The sequence below is a fragment of the Callionymus lyra genome, chromosome 19 (assembly GCF_982586985.1).
Source record: "Callionymus lyra chromosome 19, fCalLyr1.hap1.1, whole genome shotgun sequence".
In the NCBI taxonomy this organism is placed as follows: Eukaryota; Metazoa; Chordata; class Actinopteri; order Syngnathiformes; family Callionymidae; genus Callionymus; species Callionymus lyra.
The window spans coordinates 18,363,430-18,382,265 of record NC_141836.1 but is presented as its reverse complement, the minus strand read 5'-3'; the positions used below and the strand labels follow the sequence as shown (position 1 = coordinate 18,382,265).

The 18,836-nt window shown below is 37.3% G+C and overlaps 1 pseudogene; it reads right to left on the bottom strand.

Moving 5' to 3' along the window:
- Positions 1-4,255: 4,255 nt before the first annotated feature.
- LOC148059810 (uncharacterized) lies at positions 4,256-6,764 on the bottom strand (annotated as a pseudogene).
- Positions 6,765-18,836: the final 12,072 nt, after the last annotated feature.

The window sequence follows — 18,836 nt, the reverse complement described above, 5'->3', positions numbered from 1 at the left end:
CATCTCATTTACTTGCTCCTTATTGCCAACTTGTGTTTGAAGAGACTTCAAAACAGACATGATTGGCAGGAACTGAGTTGGGACCAAAGCAGGATCTTGGCTTTTTTTGTACCAATGGGAAAAAGTATATCTGACATTTCTGTGATCAAAAGTGGAAACAGAAATGCATGTCGGTGAATATTAAAAAGTCCACTATACATCTTTGCCTGCATTTTAATATTTGGTAATGATCCTGGTAATTGTAGAATAAATGTGTTATACATACATACATATAAGGGAAATTGTGAGAGTGGGCTGTGAACTTTGACCCTTGAAGAAAAAACTATGAAAGCTACAAAGAAGTAAAATCTCACGTTGATAATTTGGACTTTTATCTACATTATAAAGTGAATGCTGTTTCTACATTAACTTATGCAAGAGCAGGAGACGTTTAAAAACCATTGCATATTTGAAACTTTTTTGATCATGTTTCCCTGGTCATAATGCTTCAGTCTCTGGACATAATGTTTTAGTCTCCGGTCATAATGTGTCAGTCTCTGGACCTAATGTGTCAGTCTTTGTTCGAATGATTAAGTAACTGGTCATAATGTTTCAGTCTCTGGTCATAATGTTTCAGTCTCTGGTTAGAATGTGTCAGTCTTCGGTCATAATGTGTCAGTATTTTGTCATAATGTGACAGTCTCTAGTTAGAATGTGTCAGTCTCAGGTCATAATGTCTAATTCTCTGGTCATAATGTGTCATTCTCTGGTCATAATGTTTTAATCTCTGGTCATAATGATTTAGTCTCTGGTCATAATGTTTTACTCTCTGGTCATTATGTTTTAGTCTCTGGTCATAATGTGTCAATTCAATTCCAATTCAATTTTATTGAAGTATCTTTTCATAACAAATTTATCTCAAGACACTTTACAGTTGATTTAAGACTATAGTGGAGAAAAAAAAACAGATTCCAGCAGTAGTAGTAGCAGAGTAAAGCACATTGTGGTGTAAGCGAGGAAAAACTTCCTTTAAGAAGGCAGAAACCTCGAGCAGAACCAGACTTATTGTTGACAGCCTTCTGCTGTGATCAGCTGGGAGGAAGGATAGGGGGTAAGACAGATGGTTGTAGAGAATGAGAGTGAGGGAGGATACACTGATGGAAAAGAGGAAAGTATAGAAGAGTCCATGGAGGTGCTGGAGAAAACTCTGGGTCCGATGATATGGTGGAGGTCTTGGATCAGCAGCAGCTCTGGAGGTGGAACCCTGTGGCTCTGGGAGAGAAATAAAAGTGTGGGTTTAAACTGCTCAGGTGATTAATGCAATGGAGAAAAGGAAGGATATACAGAGCCTGGTGTCTAAAACTCCTCCAGCATTCTAAGCCTATAGCAGATAAGATAAACAAAAAGATTCAAGCAGAGCCCGAGTCCTAATAATAGGCTTTATCGAAATGTAAGGTTTTAAGATTTTTTTTAAACAAAGACAGGGTGTCTTGCCCTCCGGACTGAAGCCGGTAGCTGGTTGCATATTAAAAGGGCTAAAAACTGAAGGCCCTGGCCCCAAATCTACATTTGGAGATTTGTAGTATAACTAATAGATCTGAGTTTAAGGATCGTAAGGTCCTAGAGGGTTGATACGTTTTGATTAGATCTTGAATGTATGTTGGTGCTAGACCATTTAAAGCTTCTTAGGTTAAGAGAAGGTTTTTAAATTGTATTCTAAATTCTAATGGAAGCCTATGTAAAGAAGACAGCACAGGGGAAATGTGTTCGTGCCTCTTAGTCTTAGTCAGGACACGAGCTGCAGAGTTCTGAATGAGCTGAAGAGTTCTGAGAGACTTCTTAGAATATCCTGACAGAAGATAGTTACAACAGTCCAGCCTGGAGGTAACAAAAGCATGGATGAGTTTCTCAGCATGATACAAAGGAATGAAGTGCCTGATTTTTTAAATGTTACGAAGGTGGAAGTAGGCAGTCTGTGAGATTTGTTTTATGTGTGAGTTAAATGATAAGTCCAGGTCAAAGCATACACCCAAATTCTTTACAGTGGTGCTAGCAGCAGGAGCAAGTCCATTTTGGGAAACTAGATCATTAGCTAATGATTGTCTGAGATGTTGACGACCAACTAGTAGAACCTCAGTTTTGTCCGAGTTCAAAAGAAGGAAGTTTTTGGTCATCCAGGACTTGATATCTGTAAAACAGGACTGTAGTTGTGTTAGCTTATTTCTTTCATCTGGCTTCATGGACAAGTAGAGTTGAGTTTCATCAGCATAACAGTGAAAGTTTATAGAGTGTCTTCCATCAAGTCCCCTAGTGGGAGCATATAGATTGTGAATAGGATCGGACCAAGAACACAACCTTGTGGGACACCATAGCTGACCTTGTTGTGTGTCGATGAGAGGTGGTTGACATGTACATAGTGCGTTCTATCCAACAGGTATGATTTAAACCAGTTTAGAGCAGTTCCACGTATGCCTATATGGTTTTCTAGCCTCTGTAGAAGGATTTGGTGTCAACAGTGTCAAATGCAGCACTGAGATCTAGAAGAACAAGAACTGAAACACAGCCCTGATCAGAGGCGATAAGCAGGTCGTTACTAACTTTTACCAGAGCAGTCTCCGTGTTGTGGTGTTCCCTAAAATCAGACTGAAACACTTCAAATTGATCATTGTCATGGAGATATCACAGAGCTGACTTGTTACCACTTTCTCCGGAATCTTTGTGATGAAGACAAGATTAGAGATAGGCCTATAGTTAGTGAGAAACTCTGGATCAAGAGTGGGCAGAGGTTTAATTACTGCAACTTTAAAAATCTGTGGCACATAACGTGATGTCAAGCTGCACCAGTTGTATTAGAAGAATCTAGGAGGTCTTGAATCTTTCCTCTAATAGTTACGATTTTTTCATTAAAAAAGTTCATGAAATCACTGCTACTGAGATGAGGAGGGATGGACTGCTCAATGGACTGATGGCTCTGTGTCAGCCTGGCTACAGTGCTGAATAAGAACTTTGGGTTATTCTTATTTGCTTCTATAACTAATGAGTAATAGTTGACTCTGGCTTTCCGAAGAGCTTGTATATTTTTAACTTATCTTGCCAGACCTGGTAGAATTCATCATTTTTTGATGAACGCCATTTCTTCTCTAGACGTCTAGAATCCTGTTTTAATTGACGTGTTTCCTGAGTATACCAGGGAGCAAGACTACTTCTGTTAACAGTCTTTTGAGTTTTTGGTTCAAGTCAAGCGTGTTATGTAGCGAGTCTGTGAAGCTTTCCACAATATTATCAATGTCATGGTAATAATGGGTAGAGTTTCCTGACACACTGAGGCTAGACATTTTAATGAGCACAGAGGGAATTGTTTCCTTATTTGGTTATGGCACTTTCAGACAGACATCTTATGAGAGTGCTCCTGCTCAGTAGACTTGGGTCATTTAAGATCAAATAAAAATATATTAATCGATGGTCAGAAAGAAGTGAATTCTGAGGAGAGACAATAACATTTTTAATTTCAAGTCCGTATGCTAGGACAAGATCTAATGTGTGCTTAAAACAGTGAGTCAGTTCATGTACATACTGAGAGAAACCAAATGACTCCAGGATAGAATTGAACGTGTTAGCTAAGCTATCATGGACCATATCAACATGGATGTTCATGTCACCAACAATAATCACTTTATCTGATTCAAGCACCAGGCTGGTCAGGAGCTCTGGGAACTCACAAGAATTAAATAATTGAGAATATGGTCCAGGAGGACGATAGAGTACAGCAAAGAGAGGTGACTGACCTGATCTCAAGGTTGTATTAGATATGCTAAGTATAATACTTTCAAAAGAGTTGAAATGAGATTGTTGTCTAGTAAAGGTTGACAGATGAGTTGATGATGGCTGCGACTCCACCTCCTCGACCAGAGCGTCGAGGGGCATTAGAGTTAATGTGGCTGGGTGGTGTTGATTCATTTAAGGATACGTAATCATCTATAGACAGCCAATTTCGGTCAAGCAGAATAAGTCAATGGTTTAATCTGATATGAGTTCATTAATTATTTCAGCTTTTGAGGACAGGGATCAGATATTCAACATTCCACACTTAATTATCCTGTCATGTACAATAGTAGTGGAAGTATTTATTTGAATTAGATTTTCTTTAACAACTCTTCTACTGCTAACAGTTGTTCTTGGTTTTGTTAAAAGGTGCTGATTCAACCTCTCTATGTGGTTATAGTGCAGAAGAGTGTGTGATACTGCATTTCTGCCTCCTGGTCTGTGCTCTGAGTTGTCACGTTAAACTAATTAAACTGTCAACACTGCTGGACAAAAGAGACGCTCCTTCCAACGTGGGATGAATGCAATCTCTCAATATCAGACCACGTTTTCCCCAGAAAGTCTTCCATTTGTTTACAAAGCCAACACCTTTTGCGGGGCACCACGTTGACAGCCAGCGAATGAATGATGAATAGCGACTAAACATATCATCATTGACCTTTTGAGCAGGGGTCCAGAGAACACTACGGAGTCCGACATTGTTTGTGCGTATGAACACACCGACTGAACTTTAACCTTGGTAACCGCCGACCGGCGTACACGTATGTCATTGCTGTTGACATGAATAATTATCTTAATTGATTTATGTTTAGCTTCAGCCAGCAGCTTTAAATTGATTCAATGTCGCCCGCTCTGGCCCCAGGAATACAGACTACTGTGGCTGGCTTCACTAGTTTAACATTCCCAAGTATCGACTCGCCTATGAACAGAGCTGGTTCCTCGACCGGTGACTTGTCGACTCGGGAAATCTGTCCGAAACGCTACGGGGTGGGTGATGTTTCGTTGGCTTTGGTCTGGAACTATTCCTCCCACGAACAGTCACCCACCGACCCCGGTTTCACGATTGCTCGGGAATTGATGGAATACTGTCTGTTAAGCTATGTGGCTGCGCACTGTCTACCTGAAACTGTCTAGCTAGCGATACAAGCTTCGATAGTGCACAACCGGCTCTCTAGTTCAGTGAACTTCACCTCCAATCTAGCTAACAAGCTACACTTTACACAACTGCCGTTATCACCAAAGGAGGTCAAAGTGTAACTCAACATCTGACACACCAAGCAGGAAAGAACAGAGGACGTCTGTGCTGTGTCTCCCCCAGTTTGGAGTTGGCGTCCTAGTCGGTCCTAGTCGGACGACTAAAGAGGCAGGTTAATGCGTTGAGTCTTTTCCTCGCAGCCGGGCTTATTGGTCTAGCTTTAGCTAGCGAATCAGAGCAGGACATTGAAACGGAAGTGACTATTGTAAACACTAGATAAGCAGCGATGGATGAAACCACACTTTTATCAAAAACTTCACACCAATATAATCATGTGCCTGAAGCAGCTCAATGCCACTCAGTCGATCTGCCCAGGCCTTAACCCGCCTTAAGCTTGAAGCCAAGTAAAAGAAGGAAGCTCATGATCGACAACTGGAAATAAGAAAGCTTGAGATTGAAGCTGACAGGGCCATACGTTTGCATCAGCTTGAGTTACAATCTCAGGCTCAGGTGGCACCTCCACCTTATCCTCGATCACCCAGTGACAGCAACTTGACATCAACTTCAGAGCTTTCGTGCACAATTTCTTTGAATGACAGTGATGTCAGCTTTTTCAGGATGCATCAGGCGACCAGATGACTGAACGGGTAGCTGTTGACGCACCTCATGCACTGCAGGAGGAAGCGTTAAAGGCCCTCTGATATGGCCATGCTATGGCCATGCTATGGCCATGCTATAGCTATGCTATGTCTATGCTATTGCTATGATAATAGTTGGGTACCAGTGCTCGTGTGCGATTGGCTCCTGTTGTTCCTGGCTTCCCCAAAACCGATCCGCCAGCCTGAACAGTGATTGGGGGATCCTGTCAATCATCACTTGCACCAATCCTGGATCACCTTAGCTGTCATAAATTGCTAAAGATTATCATGGATGCTACTTTTAGGTGTGAGGTTATCTTTGGTTATTTTGGTCGAGTGTTTTTGAAAGTTAACTTTTTTGTTGCAACATTTGTAATGTTTTGCTTGGCCTGGTGCCTTTGATAAGCATTTTCCTTTTGTTGCACTATTTGACGACTGGGAGCCAGTATTTAAGTTTATTATTCCAAAGTTTTTCAAAAATAAGGGTTTATTGTTATTTGTATTGGGCTTTTTATTTTTATTTTGGGAATAAAATCCTTTTCCTCCAGTTGTTTCTTATTGTTTAATCCGGAATTGACCCTCCTTATGAAACAACATAAATAACCAGATGATGGTGGTTTTAAAGAAAATCAATTATTTCCCCTTAACCTTAACAGCTGGGGTCTTAACACAGAGGTACTAAAATATTGATGAATGCCACAATCCTGTTATATTCCGCTCCCAAACCTTCTATTTAAACAGTGGAGCAAAGAAATTGATGTGAAGGTGTCTGTAGGGCAATAAACATTTCATTTTATCTGCAATTTTTCAGTTTCAGTGTTCATTTTTTAAAAGTATTCCTCATTCAAATTACATTGTTTTTTTCATGTTTTGCCTTTGAACTTGTTTACATAAGTAACACCTATCTCTGTTCTCTACCTGGCTCTTCAATGTCACTTTGTCTGTGTCGTTAGTGATTTTTTTTTTATATATATCAATTCATCTTTCAGTTAAGGTTATGAAAGTGTTCAAAGTACTCCCAAAATGTGGTTTAGCTTCTTTTTTTTTGGAGAGACAACAGGCATGTCACTAATACCTTCCCTGTGCCGATTACTTCCTTTTGACGCATTGGGGTCATTTCCTGTCCGCATCAAGCGTTTAACATTTTTTATTTTATTTATATCAGTCCATCTTTGACAAAACTTTTGTATATGAAGGATGTTTATGAGCAAACTTTTGTGATCAGAGGGACCTGCGAGTAAATGTTGATTGTATTGTAGATGATAGTGAGTAAATGTATGGTCTGTCTTTTCAACTGTTGGGGCATTTGTAAATACATGTGTGGAACTGTTTTGTAAATTAAATGTATTGTTTCCTCAGTTGTGAATCTGAATTTTTAATTGCAAAAAAAAAATAAGGCAGTCACCGTAATTTCAAAAATAATTTTTTGTTACCAAAAAAGTTCAGTTATTACCAAAAAAAGAAAAAATAAGAGAACAGAAGCCATAAAAAAAATCTCTTTTAGTCCACAATATTTCCTGTTGACTTGTTTCTTGTGTTTAGTCAACTTAAGAAGAAGACATGGAAGTGCGTCCTCTTATAGTGACTGGAAACTGCGACCAAAGTGCTAAAGGTTCCACCTGCCGCACTTAATACCTTTACAAGATCGCGTTTACTTAACGCGAAAATATTAATATTAACAGGTTTTGGATTCACTGTTGCACCACAACAATATATAACAAGTATTGAAAATAGATTTTTTTTTGCATTTCTTTTTTTTAAAGAGAGTTCAAATAATAAACAGCAGTCAGTGTAGCTAAACTGATCTGTAAATTGATGACGTACTGCGTTCAGATATTAACCACAAATACTTGTACAACATGGCGATGAAATAAGTTTAGAATCTTGTGACCTAAAACTATGAAAAAAATAATTATTTTTTTTACACACACCTATCCGGATCAGAAAACATGATGCTAAAAGGCATTGAAACTCAGATTTTCCAGTGTCATTTGTACGGGCATCAGGAAAAAGATGCCTCGGATTACTGGCATTTCTTAAAGTGGTGTTGAAGTGAGGGTGCTGGTTTACTATTCTTTTATTTTCAGAGTCACTAATACATTTCTATCTCCTGCTAAGCAACCGTGTTGATGTTGAGTAGATATAACTTTCTCTGGTGAAGGCTAGATAAATGACTACTATAAGAGGTCATTTCAGGTGATCTGAGTGCTTGCCTGCTTTGTTTTATCTCCTCCAATAAACAATATGCTGCTTGATAGTACATAAGCTGGTGCAATGTCATTTGGTGGGTTTGGCAGCAGCACTGACCAGAAGCTCTATTTGTTTATTTTTTAAACATAAAAACGACACATATAGCATTCTAGCATATTCTTTCACTGGTCTGTACCAACACAACAACACATATTTGACATGTGAGCTAGAGCTGGCTTAGAAAGACAATAGAATAGAAAAGAATAGAATAGAAAAGCTTTATTCATCCCCAGAGGGGAAACACACTTTTACAACAGCGCAGTTTAAAAAAATAAAGTGCAAGGAAAAAAATAAAAATAAAAGAGATAATACAAAATAAAATAAAAAAGATCTTAAAAATATACAATTATTTACAAAATTAGAAATTTAACACTATTAACAAAATACAATAGAATCAAATAAAATAAAAATAAAAACAAAAAAAGTAAAAAATAAAATAAAACACACAAGAAGAAAAACACACTACGGATTAACATCAGGATATTTAAAGTAGAGAGTTAAATATCCTGATACCAGTTGGGATGAAGGACCTTCTATAACGCTCCGTCCTACACTGGGGGTGCCTGAGCCTGCCACTGAAGGAGCTGGCCAGCTCCTCCACGGTCAGGTGCAGTGGGTGGAGAGCGTTGTCCCTGATGGAGGATAGTCTGGAGAGTGTCCTCCTCTCTCCCACCTCCTCCACCGAGTCCAGCGAGCGGCCCAGGACAGAGCCGGCCCTCGTGACCAGCCTGTTCAGTCTCTTCCTGTCCCGGTCCGTGCTGCCTGCTCCCCAGCAGACCACAGTGTAGTGGATAGCAGAGGCTACCACGGAGTCATAAAAGGTCCTTAAAAGTGGTCTCCACACTCCGAAGGACCTCAGTCTCCCCAGGAGGTGGAGGCGACTTCGGCCCTTCTTGTTTCATAAACACACAGAAACTTGGAAGAGAAGATCGGATTAAAGAAATCACTGTGTATAGCAAGTGAATGATGAAAGCCATTCTTAATGAAAATGTAAACCTAAAATAATACATTTCATATTTTTTAGCTTATATATATTGTATCCGGAAACTTTGTAGCCACAGCCAAGCTGTGATAATAATAAGGAAATTAGTATCAAAACAGTCTTTTCATCCAGATGCCTGCTGCTTATATGGATTTGTATTAACAGCCGAAAGCAGTTTCTTTTTTCGCCCATCAGGTGGTATCAGCGGAAATAGTATCTATTCATTGTGTTCTTCAACTGCATAAATATATTTCAACTAGGAGAGACTTAGAGGGATGTTTAGAATTTATAATAAATATTTTAAGTTTGCTGCGTATTGGTAATCATTATGAGGTAACAAGAGTTTTAACATCACTAAAATAAGGAAAACATGTCCCAGCAAATCACAAGAACAGCAGTGGCGAGGAAACCTCAAACCGAACCGGATTCTTTGCCTACTGGGACAGAAGGAGAGCAAGGGGAAGGGGAAGGAGAGTAAAGGGAGACAAGGATATTTTGAGAACAGTGGGAGGAGAGTAGCAGTCTAGACGGTTAGAGGAGAGATCTTGCATATGGTGATCCTGTCAAGGTCCTTGAAGCTGACTGCAGAGATGAGGAACAGAGCTTGAACCGTGATGGCTGGAGGATGCAATGTAAGTCAGGGAGCAGGTGACACAGATTTCAACTTGACAGTCAGTGATGATTGGTCTATGGTGGAGCTGCTATCGTCCGTCCATTCGTCCATCTGAACGTCCTTCCGTCTGTCTGTCTGTGGCTTAATACGGCTAAACCTTTTTTAAATTTAAAGAATAGTTCCATCGAGGGGAATAAATTATATCTTAGCACCTAGTTTGATGCCACAGTCCGCAACACTGATAATACTTGTAAAATTCTACTTTTATTTAACTAATTCAAGCCAAATAGTACTTTAGATAAAGCAAAACAGTGTTCATTGTGGACAATATTTATATTTGAAACTAAAAATTTTGCCCCTTGGGTACTGCAAGGGTCTGTACTTAGTACATTATTATTCTGTCAGAGTCTGTTGGATTTGTCAACATCGAATAAACTGTTATTCAAAAGTATCTCATCATTGAATAGAAATTGTGAAAAAATAAATCAATTAGTGAAATCTGAACCACAATGGAAAGTGTCCATACCAAAAGCACATATTTAGAGAGAGCCACATGGCAGAGTGAGACAAAAAAATGTACAACCCCTCACTGTTGGATCTATTGGTAGCAGGACAGAGGCTGGAAAAGGTTTGACGAGGAAATTGGTTGTGAGGGAAAGGTCTGCAGGACAGCTGGAAACAGATAAGAGCAAAAGCAGACAAATGATGTTTGGTTTGAGCAAGCATATAAAGTGACGTAAAGTTCTTTGACTTGACAAGATTGATTAGATCGTGATCTATTGTATTGATCATTCGGTACAATGGTACAATGTTCTGGACAAGGAGGTGTTAAAATTACTGAATCAAATTTCGTTGTGATTAAAATACAAATTTTGTGGGAAAAAAAAAAAAAAAATCTTTGAGTGGCCCTAATATTGATCATACTATATAACATAATAAAATTATTAAAAACTTTATCTTAATCATTATAACACAACAGTTTAATGTTCCTGGATAATATACCACATTCAAATATTCATTTTATTTTCAGTTTTTCAGTAAAAAAAATTTGCAGCCATGTGAGGAAACTCAGAATTTTATTAAAATATAAAAAGGTTAAATTTAAATAAGTTTAGGCGAAAATGCTTGAGAAATAATGGTTAATCTAGATCAATATAAAGTGTATCCATAAAGCCGACATGGAAGACAGTAAATCATTGTTGGACCAAGAAAAGGAGAACTAAAATATAATTAATGAGTCATATATCAGACTGGTCTCAACAGCTCAAACAGTGAAGCTGCGTCATAAAGATAAAACCTGTGGGAAAGCAAATTCTAAAAAAAAAATACTATGCAAATCATTTAATTGTAGAGAGGTGTAGCGGTGACGCACATGCATGCAAACACACTGACACAAGGAAGATGGTGGCCCGAAGGAAGAAGCAAGTGAAAGAGATATTGCAATGTTTTTTCTTTTTTATTGCTTTCCTTTTTCCCGGGCTGTTTAGTGATACAACAACCTCAGGGCTTTTTCTCTCTCATGTATGCCCTAAGAAAAGAACTGACCATAGATAAAATAAAATGATAGGTCCCTGCAGGCCTATAATTTGATAAAGGCTGCCTTGTTCAGCCTTTATTTAAAAAATATATATCATATGGCTTTTTTTGTTTCTCAATGCCATGAATTATATATCTATAAAGCCTACATCTTCATTGATAACAGAGCCTTTCCTTTCAAGCTATAGTGCCTTGTAATCCAAATACAAAGCTGAGGATCTGCTCCTTCTCTCCTTCTGTGAAATGTTAGTTAAGTTATTTTTAGCTATCACTTGTTCAAGTGATCTTCTTTTACTTTGATCAAAGTTAAGCTCCAAGTCAGGAAATAAGAAGATTTCAATGGAAGTGGTAATGACACTACAATTGGGTCTGAGAGAGAAGAATCTAACCGTCAGTAGTCGTGACATTCAAAGAGATGGAAGAAGTTTTCACACGACACTTTTTAAGGGGAAATGAAATATGCACTCAGGTTCTAAATATTCAAAAAATGCTTTCCGGCCTTCTTTCATCATCTCAGATATTTCCTTTGCAGAATTCCAGATGTAAAATGAACATGTTCAAAAAAACTGTTGAAATGTTAATGCATCTCAAACTCAGCTTTTAAAAACAATTGAATTCTAGGTGTACATTAAACTGGAAACTACACCACCTATGATGTATATTCATTTTAGGGCCCATTCAACAAACTGCCATGTCTTGAGTCAGAACAAATTCATTTTTAATACATATTCTCATTTCTATGGCTAAGACATTTAATGATTGGATGAGAAGCCTTGTTTTGAGTTAAAACATCTTGGCCCCTTGCTTTATGAAGTTATACAACCAGGATCTGCCGCTTGAATAAATATCCTTGCTCACAAAGACTATACATTTAGCTATTTATTAGCAAGTGGAAAGTCAAATTAAAAAGTCCAAACACCATCAACAACAACCCTGACATGGATGATGACACACTGAATGTTTTGTCAATGAAGGCTGTAAAATATACATATAAGAGGAAACAAAGTTGCATCGTGAAAAAAATCATTGTGCAGCTTTTGAATTTTTGAGCGCTAGAATAAAAGTGTGTGACAATATTGTAGAGAAATATTCTGTTTATGTTTATGACTACATGAACAACTTAGGTGAGTTCAAGCTTAAAAAGAATATGGTTCAGTCCATGGAAAAGAAATTCAAGATATATCTCGGAAATTAAGATCTTCAATCTTTAATCTAAATCGTTGAAAAATACACATATTAAGGTATTAATTATATGTGGAATAAATAGCCTTTGAATCCATAATTTTTTATCACAACATATTCTTTTATCTGATCATAACTGGCACTATTGTCTGGTATTAAAAGTGAGACTTTAAATTTCGAATTTGGAAGCTGATTTTTTTCAAAAAGTAAAAAACTTGTCTGTTTACGGCAACGTTGTGCAGTAGAGGTTTAAAAGACTCTCTAATCCAACTCTCATTTAGATCTGACGGTTTAGAATGACCTTTGAAAAATATTTATTTGACAAAATGTGTGTTTATCTGAAGATAAAGTTATTTGCAACAATCCTTGCAGGTAGTTACAGGGACTCCTCAACAAGCAAGTGTTGTTTCATAATGTTATGAAGTCTGAGATGACTCAAGAGCACGGTGCTCGGTAAAGGTCATGCAAAATTGTAGTTGGCAACCACAAGCAGAGAGTATGTTTCCAACTGTCAGTCAATGGATGTCACACTGTGCGGGCGTCGGCGTGAGTCTACGAGAGCACCGTCGCCCTTTAACACCACAGCCTTGCAGGGACACAATAACTGGAAATAAATGTTTTTGTTGTTAAATCCGTCCGTGCACCAAAACAACAACTTAATTTTTTTTTTTCGGCCTGTGACATCAGCTGCTAGAATGCATTTCGACACACTGCAAACTCACTGTCATTTTTTTTGTTCAAATCTGAATTTGATACTTAATGAGCATCTACGTTTATTTGTTGGTGTCCTTACCAACATTCCAGACTTAAGAGCTTCCTTTAATAAGTGAATTTTTTGTACTTGCCCTTTGATATTCACAAGGCCAAAGGGCCTACCGGGTAGGCTGCAAGCAAGTCATTTTTATATGTAAAATGCAACATTGTGAAGGACGCCACATCCCATCACAAACAGTAAAAGAGTAACCCTCCAGGCCCCTTCAGCTGACCATGGTCCTTTCGAAGACTGACCAACCAGACTGGCATTGTTCGTCTCAGGGTGGACTGAGACAGTCCTTTTGCCAGGAAAGCCAGTGTGGTCAGTACCTGTACCCTCGGGAACCTGAAGCGACTGAGAAGCTAGGCATTGTTGTTTTCCAACAAATTCTTCTCCGACCCTGAAATTGCGCTCCCTGCGAATAACACAGTTAATATAGTCTTCTAACAAAGCTAATGCAGCCAATTTCTATAATATATCTTCACAACACTTTGCTGTGCTTTTATTGATTAACGTGGGAGTTTTAATTACTGATTAATGTTGACAGTTATTGTCTCTGCATTCTCAACATGCAATATGTTGGAATGAATTTTTCATTCTTGATACACATTAACTTTGCGGTGGAAAAGTGCGTGGTAAGATTTTTGTGTGCATGCACTGTTAGTACATGAACTTTGCAAAGAATAACTGACATTAATTAAAACTTCGATCTATAATCATCGTACATGAAACATCCAGGTGGTCATGTGTGCTCTTTCCCACTTCTGGTGGATCATCTTACAAGATCTTGACATTATCTTTTAATAGAAAAATCCATTACAGGTAAAATGATGAAAACTGAAATCTTTACTTTCTTAATCTTAATTTAATTTCCTTCTCTCCAGTATCTGGGTGTATTTAAAACACATCAACTAAAATTACATCTGGCAGACAATGTCGCTAAGGGCCCCGGAGATATAAAAAGGATGATCCACAGATGCATCACTCTCCCAAGAGGCAGACATTCACTCCAGCATCCAATGAGATTCTGAACATTGCTTCCTTTGTATTAAGTAAAACGAATCAGTGTCAGTGAAAAAATGTCAATGGTTTTCTGTGCAGACATTTAGTGATTTAATCATTATAAAAAGAAAAAGAAAAAGCGCCTTAAACACCATCCATCCCACTCTGCTGCAGACGATAGATTCATAAAACAAGAACAAAAATGTCAACTTAATCTAAATGTAAATTTAAATATTTAATGACGGGCAGTTAAAGCTCACATGGTTGAATGTGTATGGGTTACTACAAAAAATAATAGCAATAAAAATGTCTTGTTTGAGGATACACAAACACAAGATGACAAAAATCTTAGGCTGTTTTTTTCAGGTGTGCATGGAGCATTTTGACCTTTTTATCTCCACAGGGTCTGTCATGAAGCATCTACAAAGGTCATGTTGAAGAGTGAGTGTTGCCCATTTTCCCCTCAAAGTGAAAGAGTATAAAAGTGTAAAAGTATCAAACTCAATTGTTCGAGGGACCGTTCAAGTCTTAGTAAAATACATCCTTTGTGACATCCTTCGCTCTTTAGAATGTTAAATAGTTTTTTAACATTATATTACTACTACTCATTCGGTTCAGTAGAAGGTTGGATTTATATTCATTTGATAGTTTAGATATTTAAAGGTTTCATTTTCTTTTTTTTTGCATTTAAATACATAATGCTTTTTTCCTAACCATTAAAAAATAAGGTTCCAAATGTAAAGCCTTTTAAATTAAATATAATAATCTTGTATAATAGTGCAACCAGATACAGCCAAAAGAGCTACTTGATTGAAGTTACACATAAACCCATGATCAAGCCCCTTAATGCTCTTTTGCTATTGTCTGGTGAAACTTAGTACTTATTTGGTATAGTCTGTTAGCGTTATTATAGCGGCATTATTATATTGAATTATTATTGGAATTAGAATAACGCACATACAGAAAATAAATTCTAACTTTTAATACAGCAGTTTAATACAGCATTTTTTCAAAAATAATAATTACATCCTTAAAATATGAATATAGTATTTTCAGATTTGAAATGTAAAATTAATTTATTATTCTCATGTCACTTCCATATTCAATTATACTTTTAGGTTCTTGCTGTATGCATGTGATGACAATGGAAGTTAGATTTGGCCCGGGTCTTGCTTTAAAAACTTCTTCAATCAATCCTACTTGGTGTCAGATTTTCTATAAATATAATATAACAATGACTTATCAGTTCAGGTGGTTACTTTTTTGTATACTATATACTTTAAAATGTTCTTGGAAAAACTCCTGCTCTTCATTTCTCCCAACAGAGTTTTCAATTTTCTTCTTAAAAGAACTTAGATGCAGTCAGTCAAAGCTAAGAAACCAGTTGTTATGAATGAGATACAACACCACAGAGTAGCTTTAGTACTTGCTGCTTTCCACAAGAGTCCAACAGTTGAGCAGTATGCCCTCTGGCTCGCAGGCTTCCACATAAACACAAGTAATATCACAAATGCAATAGTGGAGAACAACAGAAAAAAAAATACCTTGACAAAGTTATCTTAAGACACTTTACAGTCAAAAGTCAGACTATATTGGAGAAAAGAAAAACAGATCCCAGCGAATCGACAGTGAGTGAATAACAGCATAACAGTGGCGAGTGGTAGTTGGTTCCACAGCAGAGGGGCTTGAAAACTGAAGGCCCTGGCTCCATAACGACATTTAGAGATTAGTGGTTTAACCAATAGATCCGAGTTGTCAATCTGTAACTGCTTCATACAAAGCACTTGCTTAGCAATGTGTCAATTTTCTGTGTCAATAGTTAATGAGAAGTCAGTTTAAAGTTGAATCATGTTGATAACTAGAAACACCAGAAACACAGAGGTTTTAAAGATGTGTCTTTTTGATAGAAGATAATTAGAAGTGAAAAATCAACTAATAGAGACGCATCATGGTTCATATGACACATGATGAGTGTTCTCTGTGATTTCCCAGCATGCCTAGGGCAAGCCAGGTGAAATGATTCCTCAACAAACTTATGCTAATGTGAGTCAAATTCTAATTATATAATTCAGCTCAAGGATTTTAATGCAGTTGTGAATTGTCAGACAGCTGCTGGAGGCAAGTTGAATAACTCAGTGGTGCTGAGAAGGTGTATCGTGTTCATTGGTTTCTGTTTTTGGTGAAATAAACTTCATTTTAACAACTTCACACACGCCTCTTAAGCCTTTTTCAGGGTTGTATGTGTGTTCCAAGTCGCTTAGTCACTGTTTATCATTTTGCAAATCAAAACTTACACTAATCTGACAGAAGACGTAGCATGTATGACACTCAGAGTTATGGAAAAAATTGGTGTTTGTGGTATCCTTTGTGTTGTCTCAATTTCAACGACCTACCTGGCCTCCATAAATATATGCATTGTTGGAGGTCGTTCTTGACCATGAGACAACACAAGGGTTAAAGAAAAACACCCTGTATTTTTAAGTACAGAATTATATTAAATATTATAAATGATAACATTTCTCAATGAATGTGCAAATAAATAACAGAACCAACAAATGCCATATAATAAAACTGGTAATGAGCAGCCTGCAAGTTAAATCAAACACCTTCCAACTCAGTGATGGAAAAAACTGTAACGCAACTCACTTGGCCCTTGTTCCATTTGGAAGTGATGATGGATACTCTCAATCCCTACAACACTCACAGACCCCTGCACGCAGTTCACGCTTTTCTATTCAAGGTGTTACAGGTTGATACAATTAAACTGGCTGTAACGGATATTACAGTAGACTAGGATTTGTGCAATTGATTTCTAGTATTTATGAATCACCTCTGTTGTAATTGTCTCCCTAGTAGGGATCAGACGTACTTCTTTTATTTGAATACTGAATCCAGAGTATGGTTTTACAGGGAGAGAAGATGTTGTGTTCTGTAATGTTGTTACACGCTAGGAGGCACTACTGAATAATACAGAACTCCATATGTATGTACGTGTGAAGAAGAGAAGCTGTGATCTTCAACTCCCTGTTGACAACTTTGAAATAGTAAAAGGTCCTGTGAGCTACAAAGTTGTTTCATTCTTCAATACACCAAAGACTGCAACCTACAAAGGCGCAGACCCAATTTGGCCAAATGGTGGGGTCTATTAGGTCTACCAGCCCATATCAGAAACTGTGACATCTCAGCATTGAAATTGTAATACACACCTTTTTTTTCTCCTTTTCTCTTGGGTTCCAAAGTTTTCAAAATCTTAACCTACATGTAACTTGTCTATGGTCTGTGTCAATGGTTTACCTGTAATGTATTATGTCCTTTCTTCATGTACTCTTCTGTATCATTTAACCTGCCTCAGCAATATTTTGCTATTGTGATAACTACTTACGTTGTTGCTCTATGCTGTAATGTTGATGAATATACATTCAAATAAATAGGTGTTGGTTCTTGTAAAAACATGAGCCTAGTCTGGGAAAAGTGGCTTGAATTTATAAAATGCTGATGGAAACCATAGAACAGAAACGACGCGATGGAGATTTTTCTACTGTCCCGACGATTATATGTCTTTATATCGCCCAACTCAGAGTCTCTGCGTAAATAGTCCTGAAGATCTGCATCGACGTTAACCAGCACACCATAAAATGAGAGTTAATGTTCCCCATTTATCCCGTATATTTTCTAAATGAGAGGGGGAAAGCCATAACACTATAATCTCTTTGTTTAGGCCTCAGGTCTGGAGCCATTATTGCTTGGTTAAGTCACCCAATTTATCGCACTGCCGATGTTTTCTTTCTCGTGTGAGGGTGTTATCATTTGTTGGATATTTTATTTCATCTTAGCAAGTTCCATAAAGTCTAAGGTATAATGTTTTTCTTTTCTTTTAGGGCTGTAAAATTGTGTTCCAAAGAGAAAAACAAATAATATACAGAATAATACATGTTGCTCATACATGAATTTAGGAGGTTTCGTAATCCTTTCTCACCAAGATAACACTTTAACTTTGAGAAATCCCAAATAAATGTTTTTTTTAATATTTGTAATGCATTGTTTTGTCAGATCCAATTGTTTAACATTTGTTTTGACAAAAATGCACTGAAATGTGTTGGTGTCACAGTTGGTTAGTAACAATGACAATGGGAAGATATCCAAGCGTATTTGAGGGATTTATGGATGGACGTTTATAAGGATTTTGAATTAATGATGGAGTGAGTGGCAATAAACCACATTTCTACATTGTCAGTTAAACTTCAGACTTGTACTGTGCTCCTGGTTTCACACTCTAAATAAGCAATCATCTACTTCGAGAATGATTAAAATCTACTTCATCAGTGAGTATCATTTTATTTATATTATTTAATTCAATATGTTCTCTTTAATTAGCAAGACTGCATTGATATAAAAAATGAAGTGTCTCTTCTTAAAATGGGTAATAAAGATTTTCGAAACTGAGAAGTTGATTGTGAAATGTACAATCTAATCTTGTTGCAAAAACAAGATGCTTGCAGCTCTAAAAATGCTGAATCAGAAAACATCTTCTGTTAGAGCATTACTTCACGTCAAAGTGTACACCCGACCTAAAAGAAGCATTTATCTATTTTATTTTGAAACAAACAAACTTAAGTGATGTGTACAGGAGGTCAGTTGATTCTGGACCATTGAGCATCAAGTGCATCGATATACTGACTAGATTTTCTGTTTTTAAATATCACCGATCTGTCCCAAGTAAGCTTAAATGGTACTTTTATTCCTGGGTAAGTAAGCACTAATTTACCTACAAAGCTTTACATAACGTTGGAATTACGAAGTTAAGGATCAGTGAAATATCACATGTGAATAATAAAGTTTTTAATATTTGTAGTGCATTATTTTCGGAGTCTGTTGATGTTTCA